Here is a 7,072-nt window from a genome sequence, read left to right as displayed (position 1 = left end):
AAAACTCGTGGAAAACTCATGAAATCGTGTGAAAATTGAAGAAAAGTTTGGGAAACTCATGAAAACATAAACAATCGTGCAAAATTCATGAAAAACTCATGAAATCTTATGAAATAATGAAGAAAAATGTTTGAAAACTCATGAAAACATGAACAATCATGGAAAACTCAGAGGAAACTCATGAAATCGTATGAAAATTGAAGAAGAGTGTTGGAAAACTCGTGGAAAGCCCAGGAAATCTTGTGAAAATTGAAGGAAAGTATTGAAAAACTCGTGAAAATGAAAGAAAACTCATGAAAACATAAACAATCGTGGAAAACTCATGGGAAACTTATGAAATCATACGAAAATCAAAGGAGAGTGTTGGAAAACTCGTGGAAAGCCCAAGAAATCTTGTGAAAATTGAAGAAAAGTCTTGGAAAACTCATGGAAATATAAACAATCGTGGAAAATTCATGAAAAACTCATGAAATCTTGTGAAAATTGAAGAAAACCGTTTGAAAAATCATGAAAACATAAATAATCATGGAAAACTCATGGGAAACTTATGAAATCACACGATAATCGAAGGAGAGTGTTGGAAAACTCATGAAAACATAAACAATCGTGGGAAAACTCATGAAATCTTATAAGAAATGTAGAAAACTGTTTGAAAAATCATGAAAACATAAACAATCATGGAAAACTCATGAGATCTTATGAAAATTGAAGGAAAGTTTTGGAATCTCATGAAAATTGTAAAAAAAAAACTCATAAAAACGTAAACAATCGTGGAAAACTCATGAACTTTTGAAAATAAATTGAAAACTTATGGAAATTCATGAAAAATTCGTGGAAAGTCATGAAAACTCATCGACTGACAACGAACTCAATTGGTCAGCCAATGAACTGTCTGATCCAGTGTGAATTGTTCTACTGTGAAGCTTCTTAAGTATCTAATTACAACTTTACGTTGATTTTTAGTTAAATTGCCTACGTTGTTTAAATAATATACAATAATATTACATGCTCTAAGGTTTGAAAATTAAGAAACTAAGAAATATTTAGCTAAATTCAAATACTTTCGATACATGTTAATGAACAATATATGTATATATAAATATTATCCAATATATATAAACAAAATTTAAAAACAAAATTTAAAAACAAATCACTTAAATCTAATAAGCGAAACTGATTGTATCAATGTCCACATAATCACAAAAAAAAAAAGTGCGCCACAATTTTCAATTTTCAAGCACAATAAAATTTGATAAAATAAGAGGAAGTAAAAAATTGTTATTCAATACATATATTACAAAATATATACAATTACAGGTCGTATATATTACTGAGAAGTATTAACAAAAATTTTTGTAGAATATGAATGGTCCCAAAGAGGCACAGGCAAGTAAATGAACGGACCATGGATGTTGACGAGCGGGAAAAGTAAAAAGCCAGGCGGTGGAAAAGCGGCGCCATATTAGATGCGACCTGTTTCGAAACGAGCGCCTTGGGAATCGACGCCTAAGGAGCTCCTCGCGCCTTAATGAGAGCCCGTTCCTCGGCTTTTTCTCCTTTTTCCGTCGGCGTCGCGACGTTTGCCAACTTCCACGACGAAATTTACGAGGGCACGCGTCCCACGTTCAACGACCGCGATCATACGCGCGGGGATTTATGGATCGTGATTGTTCCGCGGCTGGTTTTATAAATTCGCGGCGCACGGTTGCGATAGAAACGTCGCGATGGCTGGCGACCGGTGCATTCGTAGGGAAAACAGCCTATGAATTAACTTCGATCCTATTGTTTCCATTCCGAGAGGACATTTCTCTTTCTATCCGGGAATTATTCTTTCGTTTTATCGTGAATTTGCAATATTACTCTTCGGAACTTGTTCAAAACTGCGTGTTATTCGTAGGAAGCTAATTATTGTTTCCCGTTTTTATAATTATAACAATCTTTTAGAACAAGTTTTTAGCGTCTCCTTAACCTCGGGTCAACGAAACGTCCTCTACTGGTCCGTCGACAAGTTAAAATACAGCCGAATCGTGTAAACGCTCTAAAATGAACGCGACAAGTTGAACCAAAAAACGAAGTAACGATGCAAACAGTGGAACGCAATTGATTTTCTCAATCTCTCCCACGCAAAGAATCGATAAATGCTTTCACCATCGCCGAACGTGGTTCCACGCGTTTCTAATAAATTGATAAAAACGCGAGGTGGAGCGTCCACGGTCAGCTGGCGATGGCCCGCCATATTAATTCCGCCGTATTTCACGGTGGACGGAATTGTTTTGCGAACAACGACGAGGGGGTCTCGTTGGCTGAAGAGGAAAGAACGGGAAGGAAACGGATGGTAAAAAGTTGGTAGAAGCGGGCGGAGAGAGGAAAGAAAAAGAGACGGGCAGCCGTAGGGGAGGAAGAAGAAGCCAACAGGATGATAAATATCCCTTAGAGTGGAACTTTTTACTGCGTATGGAGTGCGAACTACCTCCTCGCTTCGCTTTTTTTCCTCGTTAAATCGCCTCTCGCTCCCATTTCCACGTTATCTTTATAAGGAACAAGGAAGGGAGGCGAAATTATCACCTCGCCAGAATTCCTTCCAGCAAAACGAATCCGTACAAATCGCGAACCTCCCCGAGACTTGTTTACTTCGGATCTCTAGAATGCGATGGATCCAATTGCGGCCGGTCCACCGTTGCATTCGATTAATTGCGTGACGCTGCAGCTGCTCATCTCTCGTACACTCCCCTCCTCCTCCCCCCTCTTCCTCCTCACTTCGTAATAAATATTACGTTTCATGCTCCTAAATTTAGACGAGTTTCCGCAACAAAGTTCGCGTTCCCATTCGTCGACGCGATCGCGTCAACTATACAAGGCGATACGGGTTGATTAGAGCTGAATGGAATTGTTGATAGAGCATCGTGCTCTGTTGTTGTTTGTAGAGGCAAATAGAGCAGGGAAGCATGAGGGATTTTTTGGATGCGATCACTCTGAGAGATTCGATGGAGGCTTCAATGAATGGTAACCTTTGGAAACGGTGGATTAGAGTTGAATGGAATTGTTGAATATGATAGAGCATCGTGCTCTATCCATTTATAGAGCAAAATAGAGCAGAGCAATGGAGTGTGAGAGAGTGGAGATGAAATTACACCTCATTGAGAGATTATTAGAGATTTTAAAGTGACTTTGGAAATGGTGGATTAGAGCTAAGTGGAATTTGTTCATAGAGCATCGTGCTCTATCCATTTATAGAGCAAAATAGAGCAGAGCAGTGGAGTGTGAGATAGTGGAGATGAAATTACACCACATTGGGAGATTATTAGAGATTTTAAAGTGACTTTGGAAATGTGGATTAGGGCTAAATGGAATTTGTTGATAGAGCATCGTGCTCTATCCATTTATAGAGCAAAATAGAGCAGAGCAATGGAGTGTGAGAGAGTTGGGATGAAATTATACCTCATTGAGAGATTATTAGAGATTTTAAAGTGACTTTGCAAATGGTGGATTAGAGCTAAGTGGAATTTGTTCATAGAGCATCGTGCTCTATCCATTTCTAGAGCAAAATAGAGCAGAGCAGTGGAGTGTGAGAGAGTGAAGATGAAATTACACCACATTGAGAGATTATTAGAGATTTTAAAGTGACTTTGGAAATGGTGGATTAGAGCTAAGTGGAATTTGTTCATAGAGCATCGTGCTCTATCCATTTATAGAGCAAAATAGAGCAGAGCAATGGAGTGTGAGAGAGTTGGGATGAAATTACACCTCTCTGAGAGATTATTAGAGATTTTAAAGTGACTTTGAAAATTGTGGATTTGAGCTAAATGGAATTTGTTCATAGAGCATCGTGCTCTATCCATTTCTAGAGAAAAATAGAGCAGAGCAGTTGGGTGTGAGAGAGTTGGGATGAAATTACACCTCTTTGAGAGAGCATTGGAGATTTTAAAGAATGTACCTTTGAAAATGGTGGTCTAGAGCTGAATGGAACTGTTGAATATGATAGAGCATTGTGCTCTATTTGTTTATAGAGCAAAATAAAGCAAAACGGTGAAATCCAATGGACTTTGAGTGTAATTATACCCCTACAGAAACTCAGTAGAAACAACTTCATTAGTTGTGACATAAAAATGGCGTATTAGAGCCAATTGAATCTCTAGATTGCTATATAACATTGTGCTCTATCAATTTCTAGAGCAAAATAGAGAAAGACAATAAACTGTAAGGAACTTCCAATGAAATAGCTTGCAATAATAGCTACAAATATACGAACAAGAGCAAATTATTAATCCACTAAAATTGTATATTCCAATACCATTGTAAATTCCACACCATGCTCTAATATTCTTCTCACTAGAGCCCTCTTTACATTCACTTGGAGCACCAAAATCTTCGACACTCGCTGGATATTATAAAAGATGCTTCTCTGTAAACGATATCAAACAAAATTTTTAGAACAACCAACTGGCGAGCGAAAACTCGAGATGAATCCGGATTTCCTCGGTTCGAAGCACGGAATACGCGTCGGTGACTCGAAGCTCGAATTAATGGGCATAATTCAGGCGAGCCGCGGGGGCGGAAGTAACGAGGGTGGAGTTTGGCAAAACATTCTCTCGTTATCAGCGTATGCCGCAGAGTTACAGCGAACCTGGCAAGAACCGCGCGATATATCGATCGTATGCTTTGTCCGACTTCGCAGACATAAGCAGGTTTATGCGCACTTCCCGACGCGAGCTGTAAATTCACACCATACCCCTCCATCTTTGATACGGCGTGATTTCATGCTGGAAAAGCAAGGGGCCATTGATCAGCGTGTGAAATGTTCCTATGGCTGTGTAATATGAAGCTTGTATGTGGTTTTTAACTATCTCGTTTTCTTGAAGTGGACATTTATTTTTAAGGCATAATAGACGAGAGTGTATTCAAGAGTATATTTATTTAATTTGAGGCGAGAGCAAGAGGAATTTTATTGGTGATTAGTAATACACACATAACCAGACCTAATACAGGTCTAATCAAATCTAATGCGAACCTAATCACAAATATATTCATCTAGTATGAACTTAGTTTGAAACCAAATGTACTGATGGGACCTAACCTATTCTAATCACATCTACCACATGTCTAACCAAATCTAATCCAGACCTAACCTCAACTATATTCCATCTAGTACGAACCTATATCCAAATCTAATGCGAACCTAATCACAAATATATTCATCTAGTATGAACCTAGTTTGAAACCAAATATACCGATGGGGCCTAACCTATTCTAATCACATCTACCACATGTCTAACCAAATCTAATGCGAACCTAATCACAAATATATTCATCGAGTATGAACCTAGTTTGAAACCAAATATACCGATGGGACCTAACCTATTCTAATCACATCTACCACATGTCTAACCAAATCTAATGCGAACCTAATCACAAATATATTCATCGAGTATGAACCTAGTTTGAAACCAAATGTACCGATGAGACCTAACCTATTCTAATCACATCTACCACATGTCTAATCAAATCTAATCCAGACCTAACCACAACTATATTCCATCTAGTACGAACCTATATCCAAACAAAACATACTAAAAGGACCTAACCCAGCGTCTAGAACCACCTAGGGACGTACTTTTATTCTCATTAGATTTTTACTAGGGACATTTGGCGTGTTTACTTTATTTTCATCTGGGTGATATTCTTTTTCGTTTTATTTTTACTGTAAAGGACCTATGTATTTATTATATTTTTACTCGGTTATTTTGAATCCATTTTTGTCTTACTTTTACTAGGGATATTTTTATTTGTTTCATTTGCGTTGCGGGCATTCTTACACTTATCTCGTTTTTACTAGGTACACTTTTATTCCAACCTCATTTTTAATAGGGACATTCGAATTCTAACCTCATTTCTACTAGGAATGAATTCTATTCGTTCTACTTATTTCTACTTTTCACTAGGGACATTCTGTAGTTTCGTTGGCTCTCGTATTCGAGGATCGCTGGGTGGATCCCCTAGAAGACTTTCCCGACAATTAATAAAAAGAAATTAATCTACACATCATATCACACAATGGTTCTTCGTATGCTTATCGTATCTATTAATATCTATTTTAATTTAATTACTTTAATTATAGCAATCACATGTTCCTTATACATCAAATATAGCTACATGTACACAATTCTTTTCCGATTTATTAACATCTATTTCATTTTACCGACTACACGTTCCCACCGTATTAAATATACATACGAACAACGCCATAATGCATTTCTAACCTGTACGGTGCGTAATTTTGCTCGAAACATATTTCTTATCGTCGGGAACAGTTGATCAGCCGCGACAAGTGTCTGCTCGCTGAAAATGGAGAGCGCAGGATCTGGTAACAACGATCGTCGAATGGAAGAACCTGATTCGTGCGTGCGCGGAATGATCGGGTTTTATGCCGATCGTAAAAGTACCTAATTGCTGGTGACATCTTAATTAAGTCCCAGGCCCGCTCGATTGACACGAGCTATTACGAGCTATAGTTCTGGTGAGGACTGCGTTGAACCTGGCTAGGAGGTTAGGTTGGCTATCTCCACTGCATTCAATTTAGTTCTAGGTTCATGCTTGATAAATACAGTTCTGGTAGACTCGGCAAACTTCAAATCACGAAGGCTGTATAAGGAGATCCAAATCCATACGAAAGTTACTAGAAAACATATATATGACATATACATATATACATATACATATATACATATACATATATGACATATACATATATATGACATATACATATATATGACATATACATATATATGACATATACATATATATGAAATATACATATATATGACATATACATATATATGACATATACATATATATGACATATACATATATACATATACATATATACAGGGTGTCCCAAAAGTCGGGGAGGAGCCGGAAATGGGGGGTAGCTGAGACGATTCCGAACGACAATTTCCTTTGCAAAAATGTCGGATGGCGCTTCGTTGAGGAGATATTAAGCGAAAACCCCCGACCAATCAGAGCGCGCGTAGACCGTTGGAGCGGCCGCGGTAGCGAAGGCTACGCGCTAGGCGGC

The 7,072-nt window shown here is 38.0% G+C and overlaps 1 protein-coding gene across 7 annotated transcripts in view; it reads right to left on the bottom strand.

Annotated features, from left to right (window-relative positions):
- The window catches only part of LOC128896875 (GATA-binding factor C-like), a 149,703-nt gene that overhangs the window by 114,006 nt on the left and 28,625 nt on the right, over positions 1-7,072 (bottom strand). The gene's annotated exons all lie outside the window — the stretch shown is intronic.

Source organism: Hylaeus anthracinus, unplaced genomic scaffold (genome assembly GCF_026225885.1).
Source record: "Hylaeus anthracinus isolate JK02 unplaced genomic scaffold, UHH_iyHylAnth1.0_haploid 11978, whole genome shotgun sequence".
NCBI lineage: Eukaryota > Metazoa > Arthropoda > Insecta > Hymenoptera > Colletidae > Hylaeus > Hylaeus anthracinus.
This window is presented reverse-complemented; position numbering and strand designations above follow the sequence as displayed.